Below are 5,000 nucleotides of genomic sequence, written 5' to 3'. Positions count from 1 at the left end.
TAGTTAGGATAGGTCTGGTTAGATTAGGTTAGGTTTGGTTAGGTTAGGTCTAGTTAGGTTAGGATAGGTTAGATTAGGATAGGTTTGGTTGGGTGAGATTAGGTTAGGTTTGGTTTGGTTTAGTTTGATTAGGTTTGGTTAGGTTAAGATGGATTAGGCTAAGTTAGGTTAGATTAGGTTAAGCTTGTTAAGCTCAGCCACCCTAAGTATTAGCTTATAAAGCTAAACAGCACTCAAGTACCATGGGGAAGGGCATTAATGACCGTTTTTAGATCAGTTTACTATACCTTAATCGACCTTAATGACACCTCCTTTAATAATGAATTTATAAACCTCGATTGTTTGTTTGTTATAATTGGATTCAGGTGATTTTATTCATTTCGTGGGTCTACTGCTTCCCCATGCTCTCCAAAGCCCTATTTACACTAGCGGTTTGAACCGCGCGGAAACCGCGCGGAAACCGCGACGGCACTGCATAGTCAAGAAAAACAGCGCAGTTGTGTGTGAGCGCCTTCATTGACTTGCATTGTAATTGAACCGCCGCGGTTGGATCCGCTAGTGTGAATAGAACCCAACCCTCAAGGGGGAGTAGTGCTTCTTCAGGGTCGGTTTTAGTAGTCCGAGTTCGATTCCCTTATACAGCCACGAGCAAAAGTTTGGATCCACGGTACAGTTCTTACGTCTTTTTCTTTTTTTCTTCTTCTTCTTTTTTTGAGGACGTGATATATCATCGCCTCCCTCTTCTTCCTCCTCCTCCTCCTCCTCCTCCTCCTCTCTACTCACCCACCCCCTACTCCTCCTCCTTCACTATATCCTCTGCTCTTCCTCCTCCTTTTCATCCATACAAGACGCTAATACATTGTCGACAAAGGCGTGCAGTGCTGCAGAGAGAGAAAGAGAGAGAGAGTGAGAGAGAGAGAGAGAGAGAGAGAGAGAGAGAGAGAGAGAGAGAGGGGGGGATGAAGAGAAAAAGAGAGAGGAAAAAATAGAGAGACAGAAGGAGAGAGAGAGAAAGAGATGAAAGAGAGGAGAAGCCGTGACAGTTATCGAGTCGTAGGTCAGTCTGCCTTTGTGGCAGAGAAGAACGGAAATGTTTCTCCTCCTCCTCTTCCTCCTCCTCCTTCTTCTCCTCTTCCTTCTCCTCGTCCTCCTCCTCCTCTTCCTCCTCCTCCTTCTTTTCCTCTTCCTTCTCCTCGTCCTCCTACTCCTCCTCCTCCTCCTCCTCCTCCTCCTCCTCCTCCTCCAGCTTCTCCTCTTCCTCTTCCTTCTTCTCCTCTTCCTTCTCCTCCTCCTCCTCCTCTTCCTCCAGCTTCTCCTCTTCCTTCTCCTCATTCTCCTCCTCCTCCAGCTTCTCCTCTCCCTTCTCGTCCTTCTCCTCCTCCTTCTTCTCCTCTTCCTCCTCCTTCTTCTTCTCCTCTTCTTTCTCCTCCTCCTCCTCCTCCTCCTCCTCGTCCTCCTTCTTCTCCTCTTCCTTCTCCTTATTCACTTCCTCCTCCTTCTCCTCTTCCCCTCCTTCCCTCCTCCTTCTCCTTTTCCATTTCCTCCTCCCATTTTCCTCCTCCTCCTTCTTCTTCTTCTCCACCTCCTTCTCTTTCTTCTATTTCTTCTCCTCCTTCTCCTTTTTCTCTTCTTTCTCCTCCTCCTCCTTCTCCCCCTCCTCTTCCTCTTCGTTCTCCTCGTTCTCCTCCTTTTCCTCTTCCTCTTCCTCTTCCTCTTCCTTCTCCTCCTCCTTCCCCATCTTCTTCTCCTTATACTACTTCTCCCTCTCGGCCTCCTCTTCTTCCTCCTCCTTCGCCACCTTCACCTCCTTTTCATTCTCCTCCTCCTTCCTTTCTTCTTTTCCTCCTTCTCCTCCTTCTCCTCCTCCTACTACTACTTCTCCTCCCTTGGTTCTCCTCCTCATTCTCTTCCTTTCCTTTCTACTGCTCTAAGCCTCATCTAAGTTCTCCTCCTCCTCCTCCTCCTCCTCCTCCTCCACCTCCTCCTTGTACTACTAATTCTGCGTCTCCTTGTCCTTCTACTTTTCCTCCTTCTACTCCACCACATTCTACTCCTTCCACCTCTTCCACCACCTCCATCCACCCCTTCCTCCGCCTGCATGGCATGGATAATTTTTAACTAGGCTTGTGAAATGGCAAATAAGAAGGATTATATATATATATATATATATATATATATATATATATATATATATATATTTATACATACACATATATATATATCTATATATATATATATATATATATATATATATGTATATATATATGTATGTATGTAGCGTGGTTGGCAAATTTGTCCAAGAACCCGAGGAGTCCTAGTTTCGTGCCTTAGGCTGTTTACAAAAATTCCGCATCGAAAACAAAGTAAGAAAAAACTATGTGGATTCCATAACATCGAAATCAATATTCTCCCTTATAAATACCCCCAGCTAAATTAAAACGACCTAGATCTGTAAATGTAAAGAGGGTTAGGAATATAAGTCACGGTCCAGATGGAGGAATCGGATATCGGTTATGAAATCGGGGGGAGTGAGCCTAGCTTGTAAGCTTCATTACAAATAAAGGGATCACCCGCGGCAAGCCAGATACCCCGAGGGAAAAACTATATCTCACCGAACCGGGACGTCTAAATGTGTTACACATTTTAGATTATGTATTAGTTGTCTCGTAGTTTTCCTAAGTAGTTGTGCGTTGCCCACAGGACGATGGGGGATTTTCATAAGTTAGAAGTGAGGTCAATGAAGCAAAGATGTGGTCACTAGGTGCATATCCTTCCATAGTTAAAATCTTCTTTTTTCTTTCTTTCTTTTCTGTGTTCTGTAGGATAGAGAGGGTGTGGGGACAGTGTCTCATGGCAAATGTTATGTTAAGTGAACCTTGTATAGAATAATAGCCTCCAGAGACTTTGAGGAAGGTATACGGCCGGCGGATTTTCATAAATAAGTAACTTAGGCGGCTCATCCGAAAATTCGAGTCAGGTCCAAGATGCAGGGATGACCCGTCATCCAGGAGGTGCCAAGATAAGAGGGAAGGAAGAGGGTAGAGGGGAGTGGAGTATGCAGGGGATGGAATGGGTGGGAGTGGTTTCTATGCTTTTGTTTTTTGGCTACTTCCCGTGTAAGGGGGAAAATGCCTTTGGTATATGTTTATATATATAATATATATATATATATATATTATATATATATATATATATATAAATATATATATATATAGATAGATAGATAGATAGATATTTTCGAATGTCACACGGCCAAAAGAATTTCCTTGTACATTAATTTAAATACCATTGGTTTCTATTTCAAGGATTGATATCATTAAATTAATATAAAGATAGATTGAAGTGAAATAAAGGTATTACCATCATAGGAAATGAAAGTTTTCGTTATTTAAATTACCATCTAGAGTGGGGTCATTACATACATACATATATACATATATATACATATAAATATATATATATATATATATATATATATATGTATATATATATATATATATATATATATATATATATATATATATATATATATATATATATATATATATATATCACTTAGACAAAATATTGTAGCACATTTGTAAATAATAATCACGAAGAACTTACAGTCGGAATAAAAGGAAACTTTATTTCGGCTAATAGCTATAGCCCTCTTCAGGAAAGTACTTTCCTGATGAGGGCTATAGCTATTAGCCGAAATATAGAAGTTACACTTTCCTCTAAAGTTTCCTTTTATTCCGACTGTGGGTTCTTCGTGATTATTATATATACCCACACACACACACACATACATATATATATATATATATATATATATATATGTTTGTATGTGTATATATATATATACATATATATATATATATATATATATATATATATATATTGCACTAAGAACCCACTATTATTTGGATTTAAGAAAAGAAGAAAATAACGGATTTCTGTATATTTCGATCACTTGCTGTGATCCTCTTCACAGCAAGTGATCGAAATATACGGAAATCCGTTATTTTCTTCTTTTCATATATATATGTATATATACATATATATATATGTGTATATATATATACATATATATATATATATATATATATGTATATATATATATATATATATATATATATATATATATATATATATATATATATATATATATATATATATATATTTAACTCGGGTCTTCCAAAACTCTTCTTTTTGTTCCGAATATCTAATTCCTCTTTTACTGAAACTTTTTGAAACAGGTTTTTTGTCGACAGAAACTTCCCTTATTCAACGACTTTCGTTGTTCATTAACAGCTTTTTTCACATTTTCTCTTTTTTTTTTTCCTTCTTTTTTTTTTTTTTTTTCCTCTCTCTCTCTCTTGTCTGGTTTGAATCTGGAAAAGATTTTCCACTTGGAGCGATTCCCCTGCATTAATCCAATGGACCCTAGAAGAAATACATTTTATTCAATTACGTTTGTGAGATTGTGAAAGTGATTTAAAAAAAATCTTCGTATTTCAGTTTTGGTGAAGTAAATACATCACAGATGATGGATTTTTGACACAATAAAAATCAAAATATTGAAACAAAATAAACGAAATCAAATATGTCGTGAAAAAAAATCATCCTCCAAGTAGACATAAAAACATGCAAACAACTTGCACACCTGTGGTGGGCAACCTTTGGCACGTTTGCCAAATATGGCACGCCATCGATTTTCTTCGGCTTGCGAGACCTTAGGGCCTACAAAACCATTGAATACACAAATCGTTAATTTCTTTGTTGACTTATCTATTTAAACTCAATAGAATATAAATTACATATATACGTTGTGTGACTACCAGCACTTTATATATCCTTTCGTAACAATCACTAATAAAAAAGCCAAATCTAGGTTTATCTTTATGTGGGTTAAATTTCTAATATAAGAAGAATATAAAAGTTAGACCACAAAAGGTTCTAATTATTTATAATAATCATCTGATTTCTACCAATGACGTTAAAGATATATCAAATGT

The 5,000-nt window shown here is 37.6% G+C and overlaps 1 protein-coding gene across 1 annotated transcript in view; it reads left to right on the top strand.

The window, feature by feature from the left end:
• LOC143034844 (relaxin receptor 1-like) overlaps positions 1-5,000 on the top strand; it is a 378,926-nt gene that overhangs the window by 342,526 nt on the left and 31,400 nt on the right. The gene's annotated exons all lie outside the window — the stretch shown is intronic.

This window comes from Oratosquilla oratoria, chromosome 18 (assembly GCF_046742065.1).
Source record: "Oratosquilla oratoria isolate Oo_2021 chromosome 18, ASM4674206v1, whole genome shotgun sequence".
NCBI lineage: Eukaryota > Metazoa > Arthropoda > Malacostraca > Stomatopoda > Squillidae > Oratosquilla > Oratosquilla oratoria.
The sequence above is the reverse complement of the archived record's forward strand: the minus strand, read 5'-3'. Positions and strand labels throughout refer to the sequence as shown.